Here is a 16,990-nt window from a genome sequence, read left to right on the forward strand (position 1 = left end):
AAACCATTTCATAGGCGCAAGGATGAACTCTCGATTCAGGCCGATTGCCTACTGTGGGGAAACCGAGTAGTCATGCCCCAGATGGGCAGAGAGGTGTTTATCAGAGAACTTCACAATGAGCACCCGGACATTGTCATGATGAAGGCAATTGCCAGGTCACACGTTTGGTGGCCAAGGATAGATACAGACCTGGAACTTTGTGTTCGCAAGTGCAACACGTGTGCTCAGCTGGGCAACGCACCCAGGGAAGCCCCCCTTTGCCCCTGGGCCTGGCCCGCCAAGCCATGGTTACGCATCCATGTGGACTATGCAGGTCCTTTCATGGGAAAAATGTTTTTGGTTGTAGTGGACGCCTACTCCAAATGGATTGAGTGTGCAATTTTAAATTCAAGCACATCCTCTGCCACGGTAGAAAGTCTACGGGCAATGTTCGCCGCCCATGGTCTACCGGATGTCTTGGTCAGCGACAATGGCCCATGCTTCACCAGCACTGAATTCGAGGACTTCATGGCAGGCAATGGAATCAACCATGTCAGAACGGCACCGTTCAAGCCTGCCTCAAGCGGTCAGGCGGAACGAACAGTGCAGATAATCAAACAGGGGATGCTCAGAATCCAAAGGAGTTACCTACAAAGCCGCTTATCACGCCTCCTGTTGGCCAATAGATCCCGACCACACTCACTCACAAGGGTTCCACCCGCAGAGCTGCTAATGAAAAGGATGCTCAAAACCAGGTTATCCCTTATACACCCCACTATGAAAGAAATTGTTGAGAGCAGGCGTCAGTCACAATGTGACTACCACGACAGGAATGCGAGGGCGCGATGTATTGATGTCAATGACCCTGTTTTTGTCCTTAATTATGCTGTAGGGCCCAAATGGCTTGCTGGCACTGTGATTGCCAAAGAGGGGAATAGGGTTTTGGTAGTTAAACTTACCAACGGACAAATCTGCCGCAAACACATGGATCAAACTAAAAGGAGGTTTAGCAACCCCATAGAAGAAGCAGAGGAAGAACACGACGTAGAGTTTACTCCACCACAGGTGACCGAACAACGGAACCAAGAGGAGGAGAGCACAGTCACTGTGGGCAGCCCAGACAGGCCTGAGGCACCGCAAAGAGCAGACACTCAGGCCAGCGCCCAACAACCAGGAGCCCCAACTCAGGCGCTCTACAAGGGAGCGTAAACCACCAGAGAGACTTAACCTGTGATCCCAATAAGACTTTGGGGGGGAGGTGATGTCATGTATTCAACTATCAGTGTAACCCATGTATAAGCTGACCTAAGTTGTACACCTTGAGAACATTGACCACAAGGGGGTGAACTTGTGGGCGACACTCCTAACCTCGACTTTCAGGTATAAAAGGGGAAGCTCCACCCACCTTCATCACTTGAGGTCTTGGTAATAAACGTAACTGGCCACAGAGTGACCTTCTCTCAAGTATGGGCCTCATGTGCATTTATACTGTATAGTAAGGATGTATCAAGGTCATTCTTCGCAAACTGCTGTCTGCCGAATCCCTAGATCTGAGCAAGGACATCACGATAGTCCAGGCTTTCGTGTCCACGAACGATAACACTAAACAGATATCTTTGCAGCATCGGAACTCACCGGCAAGTACTAGGCATAAAATAATGCCTTCTGCAGGTAGAACTGTACATGGCAGGGCTTACACACCCGCAGAGGCCAGACCTAGGATGACTCAAAGTCTGCCGTGGGGCGTGAATGCGAATCCATTAGCAACGTGTAGGCACTGCAGGGGTGATCATCGCGTCCATCAATGTCGATTCAAGCACTACGTGTGCAAGGGCTGCGAAACAATGGGGCACCTCCAGCGAATGTGCAAACGTGGGCGACTCACCACGTGGCAGAGTCGGCAGAAGATGTCCGATCCGGCACGGATCACGCTGAACGAGTAAGAGAGGCAACTCAACCCGAAGCTGAAGAGGAAGTGTATGGGGTACACACCTTCACCACCAAAAACTCTCCAATAATGTTAAAAGTCAAATTAAACGGCATTCCAGTTTCCAGTCAATTACGAGCCAGAAGGCTTTTGAGAAACTGTGGGGTAACAAGGCGCAAACGCCAAAACTAAGTCCAATCCACGCCAAGCACTTACACCAAAGAGCTCATACCAGTCATTGGCAGTGCAGCAGTGAAGTTATCGTACGATGCAGTTGTGCATGATTTACCACTATGGATTGTACCAGGCGATGACCCAACGCTTCCTCTTCAGCCTCGGGTTGAGTTGCCTCTCTTACTCATTCAGCGTGATCCGCGCCGGATCGGACAGCTTCTGCCAACTCTGCCACGTGGTGAGTCGCAGCACGTCTGCACATTCGCTAGGAAAGATCCAATGGAACTGGGACAAAATCAAAGCACTGTCTTTGGTGGATGACGCCTCTTGCACCCAAGTGCTAAACAAATTACCGTCGTTATTCGAGCCAGGCATCGGCAACTTCACAGGCGCCAAAGTGCAGATCCATCTAGTCCCTGATGCATGAACCATTCATCACAAGGCCCGAGCGGTTCCATACATGATGCGAGAGAATGTCGAGATCGAGCTGGACAGACTCCAACGAGAGGGGATCATATCATCAGTCGAGTTCAACGAGTGGGCCAGTCCAATTGTGCCGCAGTTGATGAGCGATGGGAAGGACAGAATCTGCGGGGACTACAAGGTAATGATCAACCAAGTCTTGTTACAGGACCAATACTCACTACCCAAAGCGGATGACCTTTTCGCAACACTAGCAGGGGGAAAGTCGTTCACCAAGCTGGATCTAACCTCTGCTTACATGACACAGGAGGTGGCTGAACCTTCGAAAAAATTGAAGTGCATCAATAGACCACAGATGCCCCTTTGTGATTCGTTCGGCGGCGGATATCTTCCAGAGGAACATGGAGGGTCTGCTGAAATTAGTTCTGCGCACCGCGGTGTTCCCAGATGAGATCCTGATCACTGGCCGCAACATCATCAAAAACTTGCACAACCTGGAAGAGGTTCTCAAGCGACTGGACAGAGTGGGACTCGGGTTGAAACGCTCCAAGTGCATTTTCCTGGTGCCAGAGGTCGAATTTCTGGGGAGAAAGATTGCGGCAGACGGCATCAGACCCACGGACTCCAAGATGGAGGCCATCAAGAATGCACCCGGACCACAGAATGTGATGGAGCTGCATTTGTTCCTGGGACTCAACTATTTTGGTAACTTTCTACCGGGGTTGAGCACTTTGCTGGAACCATTGCATTTATTGCTATGCAAGGTGGATGACTGGGTTTGGGGGAAAGCTCAAGAGACAGCCTTTAACAAGGCCAGAAACCTGCTATGTTCCAACAAGTTACTTGTATTGTATGATCATGTAAACGTTTAGTACTAGCTCGTGATGCATCTTCGTACGAGGTCGGTTGTGTGTTATAGCAAACGAATGGGTCAGGCAAACTGCAACCAGTTGCATATGTATCCAGAAGCTTATCTAAATCTGAAAGAGCCTGCAGTAAAGTTGAAAAAGAAACATTAGCATGAGTATATGGGGTTAAGAAAATGCACCAATACCTATTTGGGCTCCCGTTCGAGCTCGAAACCGACCACAAGCCACTCATTTTGTTGTTCTCACAAAGCAAAGGTATTAACACCAATGCTTCATGCCGCATCCAGAGATGGGGACTAATGTTATCTGCATATGATTATGTAATCCGCCACAGACCAGGCACTGAGAACTGTGCGGATGCCCTCAGTCGGCTACCATTGCCCACCACCGGAGTGGAAATGGCGCAACCCGCAGACTTGCTCCTTGTAATGGATGCTTTTGAGAGCGAGGGGTCACCCGTCACGGCTCGCCAGATCAGGACCTGGACCAGCCAGGACCTGGTGCTGTCATGTATGCAACCTTCATACAACTGTAACCTTCATGTAACTGTAATCTTCATGCAACCACACTGTACACTGTATATATGTCCTGGACATGCACACCTTGACCACAGGGGGTGAACTTGTGAGAGACACTCCTCACCTGGGCGCTCAGGTACTTAAAGGGAGATCCCACGCAGGGTCATCACTTCTTGGTCCTGGGAATAAAGAAAGGTCAGGCAGTGACCGTGTCTGCAATACTTGCCTCGTGTGATTCATTAGCAAGGTGCAGAGACACCGCATTTGCCGACGAGAAACGGGAATCACCGAACCACGACGATAGCCACCGGTAGCACAGAGGAATATTACTGTGTGGATGAGGATTGGAACGACTTCATTGAGAGACTCCAGCAGAGTTTCGTCACGAATGACTGGTTGGGAGCGACAGCGGCTGACAATCGGAGGGCGCATCTACTGACCAGCTGTGGCCCAAAGACGTATGTGCTGATGAAAGACCTGCTTGCACCCGAGAAGTTGGCGGACAAGTCCTTCGAAGAGCTCAGCCAGCTGATCAGTGAGCATGTCAAACCAACAAGTAGCGTACACATGGCCCGGCACCGGTTCTACACACACCGGCGTCGGGAGGGACAAAACATCTCTGACTTCGTTGCGGACCTGCAGCGCTTGGCCAGCCTCTGTGTTCACAGACACCTGCAGGGGGGAGACGTTAAGGGATTTCTTCATTGAGGGCATTAGTCATGCCGGGATTTTCAGGAAACTCATAGAGACCAAGGACTTGACTTTAGAAGGGGCGGTATTGATGGCTCAGACCTTCATGGTAGGGGAAGAGGAGACCAAGCTAATTTACGCGCGCAGCTCTGGTTCCATCGTGGCGATGGACCAGGGGGTTAACATTGTGAACGCGACTCAGGACCCCGCAGGCAGGCAAGGGTATTTTGAAACTGGCCAGGCAGCAACAGACGCTAGGGTGGGCCCACAACAGAGACAATGGAAAGGGGATTGGCAATTCACACCATCTCGAGGAACAATACGTCCCGTGATGGGACCATTGACACCCACCATCAGAGCGCTTAGAAACAACCAAAGGGAAAATCAGAGAGGAATGCCTGGTAACAGCCCTTTTGTTAACAACAACCTCAGTTCATGCTGGAGGTGTGGGGGTAGACATACTGCGAAAAGCTGCAGATTCCAGCAATTTATCTGTAGGAATTGCAACATCAGTGGACACTTGGCCAGAATGTGCAGGAAGGCTGTAGCGAGGCTAATCTATGAGACAGAGGAACCAGACGAGGGGTCTGCAATGCAGGAAGATGCTTGGGGCAAAGCCATGGATGCTGAAGTTCAGCGGGTTCATGTGGCTGACGTCCACAGCTCATATACCAAAATGCCACCCATGATGATGAAAGTTTTATTGAATGGCATCCCGGTGCACATGGAGCTGGACATAGGAGCCAGCCAGTCCCTTATGAGCGTCCAACAATTTGAGAGACTATGGCCACACAGAGCTAGCAGGCCCAAACTGGAACGCATTGACATGCAGTTACGGACGTACACCAAAGAGATCATCCCAGTGCTAGGCAATGCAAACTTGGTGGTAACACATAATGGATCTGAGAACCGGCTGCCACTCTGGATTGTCCCGGGAAACGGCCCTGCACTTTTGGGGAGGAGCTGGCTAGCCGAGATGAACTGGAAATGGGGGGATGTGCATACCATTTCATCTGTGGAGTGTAGCTCATGCTCACAGGTCCTACAGAAATTCAGGGCACTGTTTCAACCAGGTGTCGGGACTTTCAAGGGCACAAAGTAGTGATACGCATCACCCCGGACGCCAGACCAGTGCGCCACAAAGCCAGAGCGGTGCCATATGTGATGCGTGAGAAAATTGAAAGTGAATTGGACAGGTTGCGAAGAGAGGGCATAATCTCAGCAGTTGAATTCAGTGACTGGGCAAGCCCCATCGTTCCTGTTCTCAAAGCGGATGGCTCGGTCAGGATTTGTGGCGACTACAAGGCCACCATCAACCGAGTGACACTGCAGGACCAATACCCGCTTCCGAGAGTGGAGGACCTCTTTGCCATGCTGGCAGGTGGCAAACTGTTCACCAAGTTGGACCTCACTTCGGCCTACATGACTCAGGAACTGGCTGAAGAATCCAAGCTTCCAACCACCATCATGAGGCACAAGGGGCTATTTATCTACAACAGGTGTCCATTTGGCATTCGTTCGGCGGTCGCTATCTTTCAGAGGAACATGGAAAGCTTGCTTAAATCCATTCCTGGAACGATCATAATACAAGACTACATCCTAATAATGGGTCGAGACACCAAGGAACACCTCCAAAACCTGGGGGAGGTGCTACCGAGTAGGCTTGCGGTTGAAAAAGCCCAAGTGTGTGTTTTTGGCCCCAGAGGTTGAGTTTTTAGGCAGGGAGTTGCCACAGATGGGATTCGGCCCACCGAAGCTAAAACAGAGGCGATCCGTTGTGTGCCCAGGCCCGGCAACACATTGGAGTTGCGTTCATTTCTGGGACTTTTGAACTATTTTGGGAACTTTCTGCTGAACTTAAGCACATTGTTGGAGTCGTTACACATGCTCTTGCGTAAAGGTTGTGAATGGTTTTGGGGGGACGGTCAAGAACGGGCTTTCAATAGAGCGCGGAACCTCCTTTGTTCTAACAAGCTGTTGACCTTGTACGACCCCTGTAAAAAACTGGTTTTAACGTGTGATGCATCATCCTATCGGATTGGGTGCGTGGTGCAGCAGAGTAATGATGATGACCGACTCCAACCGGTGGCTTATGCCTCCAGGTCACTCTCCCAGGCAGAGCGTGGATACGGCATGGTCGAAAAGGAAGCACTCATGCTTGTGGTTACAGTGTGAAAAAGATGCACCAGTACCTTTTCGGTAGGCAGTTCAAGCTATTAATGGACCACAAGCCGTTAACATCCCTGCTGTCCGACAGCAAGGCTGTCAATGCCAATGCATCAGCTCGCATACAGCGATGGGCTCTCACGCTAGCTGCGTATGACTATACCATACGGCATCGGCCAGGCACTGAAAATTGCGCTGACATGCTCAGCAGGCTCCCATTGGCCACCACTGAGGGGGCAGCGGAGCAAAGCGCTGAGATGGTCATGGCCGTTGAGGCTTTCGAAACTGCAGGCTCTCTCATCACAGCCCGCCAGATCAAAATCTGGACCAACAGAGACCCCCTCCTGTCCATGATAAAGAAAAGAACTGGGGATTGGGCGGCCGCACGCGGGGTGTGCCCCGAGGAGTTCAGACCATTTCACAGACGGATGGATGAGCTCTCCATCCAAGCTGACTGCCTGCTATGGGGCAGCCGGGTAGTCATGCCCGAGAAAGGAAGGGAAGCATTCATCAGGTAACTCCACAGCGAGCACCTAGGCATCATGCTAATGAAGGCCATTGCCTGGACACATGTATGGTGGTCGGGAATTGACTCAGACCTGGAACACTGGGTTCACAGTTGCCCGAGCTGGGCAATGCCTCCAGGGAGGCCCCCTTCAGTCCGTGGCCCTGGCCCACCAGGCTATGGTCACGTGTTCACGTAGACTACGCGGGCCCGTTCATGGGAAAAATGTTCCTGATCGTTGTCGATGCATACTCGAAATGAATCGAGTGTATCATATTAAACTCGTGCATGACATCCACCACAGTGGAGAGTCTGTGCACGGTTTTCATGACCCACGGCTTGCCGGACATTCTGGTCAGCGACAATGGCCCGTGCTTCACCAGCCATGAATTCCAGGAGTTTATGTCGGGTAATGGCATCAAACACGTCCGGACAGCGGTGTCCAAGCCGGCTTCCAATGGCCAGGCGGAACATGTGGTCCAAGTCATAAAACAGGGCATGCTCGGTATCCAAGGACCCACACTTCAGCACCGCCTATCGTGCCTCCTGCTGGCCTACAGGTCCCGCCCGCATTCACTCACTGGAGTCCCGCCAGTGGAATTACTCATGAATCGCACGCTTAGAAACATAGAAAAATAGAAAATAGGTGCAGGAGTAGGCCATTTGGCCCTTCAAGCCTGCACCGCCATTCAATGAGTTCATGGCTGAACATGCAACCTCAGTACCACATTCCTGCTTTCTCGCCATACCCCTTGATTCCCTAGTAGTAAGGACTACATCTAACGCCTTTTTGAATATATTTAGTGAATTGGCCTCAACAACTTTCTGTGGTAGAGAATTCCACAGGTTCACCACTCTCTGGGTGAAGAAGTTTCTCCTCATTTCGGTCCTAAATGGCTTACCCCTTATCCTTAGACTGTGACCCCTGGTTCTGGACTTCCCCAACATTGGGAACATTCTTCCTGCATCTAACCTGTCTAAACCCATCAGAATTTTAAACGTTTCTATGAGATCCCCTCTCATTCTTCTGAACTCCAGTGAATACAAGCCCAGTTGATCCAGTCTTTCTTGATATGTCAGTCCCGCCATCCCGGGAATCAGTCTGGTGAACCTTCGCTGCACTCCCTCAATAGCAAAAATGTCCTTCCTTAAGTTAGGAGACCAAAACTGTACACAATACTCCAGGTGTGGCCTCACCAAGGCCCTGTACAACTGTAGTAACACCTCCCTGCCCCTGTACTCAAATCCCCTCGCTATGAAGGCCAATATGCCATTTGCTTTCTTAACCGCCTGCTGTACCTGCATGCCAACCTTCAATGACTGATGTACCATGACACCCAGGTCTTGTTGCACCTCCCCTTTTCCTAATCTGTCACCATTCAGATAATAGTCTGTCTCTCTGTTTTTACCACCAAAGTGGATAACCTCACATTTATCCACATTATACTTCATCTGCCATGCATTTGCCCACTCACCTAACCTATCCAAGTCACTCTGCACCCTCATAGTATCCTCCTCGCAGCTCACACTGCCACCCAACTTAGTGTCATCTGCAAATTTGGAGATACTACATTTAATCCCCTCGTCTAAATCATTAATGTACAATGTAAACAGCTGGGGCCCCAACACAGAACCTTGCGGTACCCCACTAGTCACTGCCTGCCATTCTGAAAAGTACCCATTTACTCCTACTCATTGCTTCCTGTCTGCCAACCAGTTCTCAATCCACGTCAGTACACTACCCCCAATCCCATGTGCTTTAACTTTGCACATTAATCTCTTGTGTGGGAACTTGTCGAAAGCCTTCTGAAAGTACAAATATACCACATCAACTGGTTCTTCCTTGTCCACTCTACTGGAAACATCCTCAAAAAATTCCAGAAGATTTGTCAAGCATGATTTCTATTCACAAATCCATGCTAACTTGGACTTATCATGTCACCTCTTTCCAAATGCGCTGCTATGACATCCTTAATAATTGATTCCATCATTTTACCCACGACCGATGTCAGGCTGACCGGTCTATAATTCCCTGTTTTCTCTCTCCCTCCTTTTTTAAAAAGTGGGGTTACTTTGGCTACCCTCCACTCAATAGGAACTGATCCAGGGTCTATGGAATGTTGGAAAATGACTGTCAATGCATCCGCTATTTCCAAGGCCACCTCCTTAAGTACTCTGGGATGCAGACCAGATTTATCGGCCTTCAATCCCATCAATTTCCCCAACACAATTTCCCGACTAATAAGGATTTCCCTCAGTTCCTCCTTCTCACTAGACCCTCTGACCCCTTTTATATCCGGAAGGTTGTTTGTGTCCTCCTTCGTGAATACCGAACCAAAGTACTTGTTCAATTCGTCTGCCATTTCTTTGTTCCCCGTTATGACTTCCCCTGATTCTGACTGCAGGGGACCTACGTTTGTCTTTACTAACCTTTTTCTCTTTACATATCTATAGAAGGTTTTGCAGTCCGTTTTAATGTTCCCTGCAAGCTTCCTCTCGTACTCGATTTTCCCTGCCCTAATCAAACCCTTTGTCCTCCTCTGCTGAGTTCTAAATTTCTCCCAGTCCCCGGGTTCGCTGCTATTTCTGGCCAATTTGTATGCCACTTCCTTGGCTTTAATACTATCCCTGATTTCCCTTGATAGCCACGGTTGAGCACCTTCCCTTTTTTATTTTTACGCCAGGCAGGGATGTACAATTGTTGTAGTTCATCCATGCGGTCTCTAAATGTCTGCCATTGCCCATCCACTGTCAACCCCTTAAGTATCATTCGCCAATCTATCCTAGCCAATTCACGCCTCATACCTTCAAAGTTACCCTTCTTTAAGTTCTGGACCATGGTCTCTGAATTAACTGTTTCATTCTCCATCCTAATGTAGAATTCCACCATATTATGGTCACTCTTCCCCAAGGGGCCTCGCACAACGAAATTGCTAATTAATCCTCTCTCATTACACAACACCCAGTCTAAGATGGCCTCCCCCCTAGTTGGTTCCTCGACATATTGGTCTAGAAAACCATCCCTTATGCACTCCAGGAAATCCTCCTCCACCGTATTACTTCCAGTTTGGTTAGCCCAATCTATGCATATTAAAGTCACCCATGATAACTGCTGCACCTTTATTGCATGCACCCCTAATTTCCTGTCTGATGCCCTCCCCAACATCACTACTAGTCCTTGGAGGTCAAAACTCCCACTAACGTTTTTTCCCTTTGGTGTTCTGCAGCTCTATCCATATAGATTCCACATCATCCAAGCTAATGTCCTTCCTAACTATTGCATTAATCTCTTTAACCAGCAATGCTATCCCACCTCCTTTTCCTTTTATTCTATCCTTCCTGAATGTTGAATACCCTTAGATGTTGAGTTCCCAGCCCTGATCATCCTGGAGCCACGTCTCTGTAATCCCAATCACATCATATCTGTTAACATCTATTTGCACAGTTAATTCATCCACCTTATTACGGATACTCCTTGCATTAAGACACAAAGCCTTCAGGCTTGTTTTTTTAACACCCTTTGTCCTTTTAGAATTATGATGTAGTGTGGCCCTTTTTGTTTCTTGCCTTTGTTTACTTGGCCTTCCGCTATTGCTTTTTACCTTTCTACCATCTGTTTTTGACTCCATATTACTTTGCCCTGTCTCACTGCATAGGTTCCCATCCCCCTGCCATATTAGTTTAAACACTCCCAAACTGCATTAGCAAATGTTATCCCCAGGACATCAGTTCCAGTCCTGCCCAAGTGCAGACTGTCCCTTTTGTACAGGTCGCACTTCCCCCAGAACTGGTCCCATTGTCCCAGGAATTTGAATCCCTCCCTCTTGCACCACTGCTCAAGCCACGTATTTATTCTAACTATCCTGCTCCCTCTACTCTGATTAGCACGTGGCACTGGTAGCAATCCAGAGATTACTACCTTTGAGGTCCTACTTTTTAATTTAACTCCTAGCTCCCTAAATTCAGCTTGTAGGACTTCTTCCCGCTTCTTACCTATGTCGTTGGTACCTACATGTACCACGACAACTGGCTGTTTACCCCCCCAACCCCTCTCCAGAATGCTCTACAGCCGCTCCGAGACATCCTTGACACTTGCACCAGGGAGGCAACATACCATCCTGGAGTCTTGGTTGCGGCCGCAGAAACTCCTATCTATTCCCCTTACAATAGAGTCCCTTATTACTATAGCTCTCCCACTCTTTTTCCCGCCCTTCTGTGCAGCAGAGCCACCCATGGTGCCATGAACCTGGCTGCTGGTGCCTTCCCCTGGTAAGTCATCTCCCCGAACAGTATCCAAAACGGTATATGTGTTTTGGAGGGAGATGACCACAGGGGTATCCTGCACTACCTTCCTGCTCTTGCCTTGTCTCTTGGTCACCCATTCACTATCTGTCCTAACCCTTACCTGCGGTGTGACCAATTCACTAAATGTGCTATCCACAACATTCTCAGCATCGTGCATGCTTCAGAGTGCATCCACAGCTCCAGTGCCGTCATGGGGTCTGTCAGGAGCTGCAGCTGGACACACTTCCCGCACACATAGTAGTCAGGAGGTGTCCCTGACTTCCCACATAGTACAGGAGGAGCATGACATGGGTCCGAGCTCTCCTGCCATGACTTAACCCTTATGTTAATTTACTTACTAAAATTTACTTAAACACCAAACAGCTACTTAGTTGTTCGCTGCCAATTAAACCAATCAAAAAGTCAGCCTAAAAGAGAGTTATACTTACCAGTCGAACAGCCAATCACTTACCTGCTTGGCTGTGATGTCACCTCTCGATTTTGCATCCGTCTATCTTTGTCTGCAGCTGCTTGGGCTGGTCTCTGGGCCTCTGTCTCCTACTCTTGCACTCCTTATCAGCTGCTCTAATGTCAGCACTGATAGGAAAAACAAGACAAAACAGCACCTGCCACCCCCACTTGCCCTTAAAACTCACCCACTTACCAAACTCACGAATGCCACTCTTTGCTGCTGCACTTAAAACGCGGCTGTCCCTCATTCATCCAGCCCTGGCAGACATTATTGAGAGCAAGCGCCAGTCCCAAACTGAGTGCCATGATTGTAATGCAAGGGGGAGGTGTATAGAAATTGATGACCCCGTATTTGTTCTGACCCAAGTGGCTTGAGGGCACTGTAATCGACAATTGGGGAATAGGGTCAAAGTGGTCAGACTCAACAATGGGCAGATATGTCGAAAATACTTGGACTAAGTAAAGAAAAGATTCAGCATAGACACTGAGGAACCTGAGGAAGAGCATGAGATGTTACCTACACCACTGCCAGTGGGCGAGCAGCAAGGACATTCACCAACATGCATAGTCCCTGCGGCCAGCCTGGACAGAAGGAATCACCTCAGGTGACAGAGATGCATGCGAAGGGCTCAGCCACCAGAGCCCCAACGGCGGCACTCCACGAGAGAGCGTCGACCACCTGAAAGACTTAACCTTTGACACAAAAAGACGTGAAGGGGGAGGTGATGTCATGTATGCAACCTTCATACAACTGTAACCTTCATGCAACCACACTGTACACTGTATATATGTCCTGGACATGCACATCTTGACTACAGGGGATGAACTTGTGGGAGACACTCCTCACCTGGGCACTCAGGTACTTAAAGGGAGGTCCCACGCAGGGTCATCACTTCTTGGTCCTGGGAATAAAGAAAGGTCATGCAGTGACCATGTCTGCAATACATGCCTCGTGTGATTCAGTAGCAAGGTGCAGAGACACCGCATTTGCCGACGAGAAACGGGAATCACCGAACCACGACGATGGCCACCGGTAGCACAGAGGAATGTTACTGTGTGGATGAGGATTGGGACGACTTCATTGAGAGACTCCAGCAGAGTTTCGTCACGAATGACTGGTTGGGAGCGACAGCGGCTGACAATCGGAGGGCGCATCTACTGACCACTTCTTGGTCCTGGGAATAAAGGAAGGTCACGCAGTGACCGTGTCTGTAATACATGCCTCGTGTGATTCAGTAGCAAGGTGCAGGGACACCACAGGTGCTATCACTCGTAAAAAGCTGTGTCTTCAATGGGAGCTGGTCGGCAGTCCCAGGGGAATTGCAAGACAAAATTAAGCCATTCCACCAACGCAAGGACGAAATGTCCATCCATTCGGACAGCCTCCTATGGGGGAATCATGTAATTTTGCCAAAATAAGGCAGGGAAACATTTATACGTGACCTTCACAGTACCCACCTAGGCATAGTCATGATGAAGGCTATCACCAGGTCGCACGTTTGGTGGCCCAGCATTGACTCGGAGTTGGAGTCATGCGTACACCAATGTAACACTTGCCCACAGTTGAGCAATGCACCAAGGGAGGCCCCACTGAGTCTGTGTTCACGGCCCTCCAAACCGTGTTCCGGGGTCCACATTGATTTTGCTGGCCCCTTTCTAGGAAAGATATTCCTAGTAGCAGTGGACGCTTACTCTAAATGGATTGAATGTACAATAATATCGTCATGTACGTCCACTGCCACCATTGAAAGCCTCCGGGCCATGTTCGCCATCCATGGTTTGCCCAACGTTCTTGTTAGTGATAATGGACCATGCTTCACCAGCTCGGAATTCAACGAGTTCATGACCCGCAATGGAACCAAGCATGTCAGGTCTGCGCCGTTTAAGCCCGCATCCAACGGTCAAGCGGAATGGGCCGTCCAAACCATCAAGCAGAGCTTGAAACCTGTGACGGATGGTTCCCTGCAGACCCGGCTCTCTCGGATTCTGCTCAGCTACTGCACGCGACCCCACTCCCCCCACCCTCCCTGCAGAATTGTTAATGAAGGGAACACTCAAAACCAGACTCTCCTTAGTCCACCTGGATCTCAATGATCATGTAGAAACCCGGCGTCACCGGCATAACATAACACGATCGCGCAGCTGTATCACGTGACATTGAAGTTAATGACCCTGTGTTTGTTCTTAATTATGGTCATGGTCCCAAATGGGTTGCAGGCACTGTGTTAGCCAAGGAGGGGAATAGAGTGTTTGTTATCAAACTTTTGAACAGACAAATTGAGGTGATCTGGGGCTCTGCATTCCGGGGTTGATCGCCTGAGTTGAAGTCCTGGCATGGGTGAGTCGGTCGGATCTTTGCTGCACTGCGGTGTGGCTGGTCTGATCGGACTGTCGGGCATGGTGGGTTCATCCTCGTGGTTGACCGCGAGGTCGATTGCTGGTTGGGTATGTCTGATCCAAGTACAGAAAGCACTTGGATCAGACCAAACTGCAGTTCACTGACAACCAAGAACAGTTTGAAGAGGACATTACCATCATTGATCCACCCACACACACCCAACCAGCAATCGACCTCGTGGTCGACCACAAGGATGAACCCACAATGCCCGACAATCCGATCATACCAGCCACACCGCAGTGCAGCAAAGATCCGACCGACTCACCCATGCCAGGACTTCAACTCAGGCGATCAACCCAGGAATGCAGAGCCCCAGATCACCTCAACTTGTAAATAACTTGTACATAGACTTTAGGGGGAATGATGTTTTGTATGTAAACATGACCAATGTGTAACACTTGACACCAGGGGGTGCACATGTGGGAGACCCGAGGGTCACCTGTTGTAAGGGGAAAATGGGAAGGCTTCTCCTCCCACGAGCGGGCCCCCTGATATAGAGGGTCGACGCTCGCCCCAACCCGCGTAACAGCCCCTGGAGTTAGCAGACAGAAACGAATGGCAAGGTATAACGATCTTTTATTACGAACTTCCGGGAACACCTCTTATCACAGCTGCCTGTGAGTGGAGATGCTCCCCGAACAGCACAATCATACAACTTTTATACATTTCAAAAACCCCTCCGTTCCCTGGTAAGACCTCCCTAGATCTCTAATTGGACTGCCTTATCAGTGCTACTTCTCTAATTGGACTACCTTATTAGTGTTACTTTGGATTGACAGGCCAAGACCCTCGTGACCACCTTAGGCTGTGACTAGAATGACTTCATTAGGTCAGAATTTGTTGATTCTCCTTGGTGCCCGTGAGTCTGCCTCGAGCCTCTTCGCAAGGTCTTTTCAATGTCTGTTTAGGTTCTCACATCGTATCCTGTCGGAATATTATTGAATTGATAACTTCTGGAGCCTTGGTACAAGGCCGATGAGAGGCCTTTTACCTCCTTATGGGTCGGTGCAGGAACCAGCACTTTAACCCTTGTCCCGCTGGTACCCCTAATGCCAAATTTCTCTTACACCTGTACACCCTAGGCAGCAGGTATAAAAGGCAGACTACCATGCTGCCTCCTCACTCTGGAGTTACAATAAAGAGACCAAGGTCACAACAGTTTGGGCTTAAGATATACAGTCTTGTGGAGTTATTCTAAACGCAACAGGAAGAATATGATTCGTCTTACCCTCTGGATCACATCTCGCTCTCAACTCTCCCCCCACCCCCCCTTCCTTTATAGCTTGATCACATTCTTCTCCATCCCCACTGTGTTCTTTATCCCCCCCTCAACTGAGTTCCTGACCTCCTCTCCCCATGTTCCCTCCCTCTCCCCAGTCTCTCATTCTCTCTGCCCCAATCTCTCTCTCTCTGCCCCAGTCTCTCTCCCTCTGCCCCAGTCTCTCTCTCTCTCTGCCCCAGTTTTTCTCTCTTTCTCTGCCCCAGTCTCTCCATCTCTGCTCTAGTCTCTCTCCCTCTCTGCCCCAGTCTCTCTCTCCTTCTCTGCCCAAGTCTCTCTCTCCTTCTCTGCCCCAGTCTCTCTCTCTCTCTGCCCCAGTCTCTCTCTCCCTCTGCCCCAGTCTCTCTCTCTCTCTGCCCCAGTTTTTCTCTCTTTCTCTGCCCCAGTCTCTCTCTCTCTCTGCCCCAATCTCTCCATCTCTGCTCTCGTCTCTCTCCATCTCTGCTCCAGTCTCTCGCTTTCTCTGCCCCAGTCTCTCTCTCTCTCTCTCTCTGCCCCAATCTCTCCATCTCTGCTCTAGTCTCTCTCCCTCTCTGCCCCAATCTCTCTCTCCTTCTCTGCCCAAGTCTCTCTCTCCTTCTCTGCCCCAGTCTCTCTCTCCTTCTCTGCCCCAGTCTCTCTCTCTCTCTGCCCCAGTCTCTCTCTCCTTCTCTGCCCCAGTCTCTCTCTCCTTCTCTGCCCAAGTCTCTCTCTCCTTCTCTGCCCCAGTCTCTCTCTCCTTCTCTGCCCCAGTCTCTCTCTCCTTCTCTGCCCCAGTCTCTCTCTCTCTCTCTGCCCCAGTCTCTCTCTCCCTCTCTGCCCAAGTCTCTCTCTCCTTCTCTGCCCCAGTCTCTCTCTCTCTCTCTGCCCCAGTCTCTCTCTCTCTCTGCCCCAGTCTCTCTCTCTCTCTCTGCCCCAGTCTCTCTCTCCCTCTGCCCCAGTCTCTCTCTCTCTCTGCCCCAGTTTTTCTCTCCCTCTGCCCCAGTCTCTCTCTGCCCCAGTTTTTCTCTCTTTCTCTGCCCCAATCTCTCCATCTCTGCTCTCGTCCCTCTCCATCTCTGCTCTAGTCTCTCTCCCTCCCTGCCCCAGTCTCTCTCTCCTTCTCTGCCCAAGTCTCTCTCTCCTTCTCTGCCCCAGACACTCTCTCTCTCTCTGCCCCAGTCTCTCTCTCCTTCTCTGCCCCAGTCTCTCGCTCCCTCTCTGCCCCAGTCTCTCTCCCTCTCTGCCCCAGTCTCTCCTTCTCAGCCCCAGTCTCTCTCTCTCTCTGTCCCAATCTCTCCATCTTTGCCTCAGTCTCTCTCCATCTCTGCCTCAGTCTCTCTCCTTTT

This window comes from Pristiophorus japonicus, chromosome 1, assembly GCF_044704955.1.
Source record: "Pristiophorus japonicus isolate sPriJap1 chromosome 1, sPriJap1.hap1, whole genome shotgun sequence".
Classification (NCBI taxonomy): domain Eukaryota; kingdom Metazoa; phylum Chordata; class Chondrichthyes; family Pristiophoridae; genus Pristiophorus; species Pristiophorus japonicus.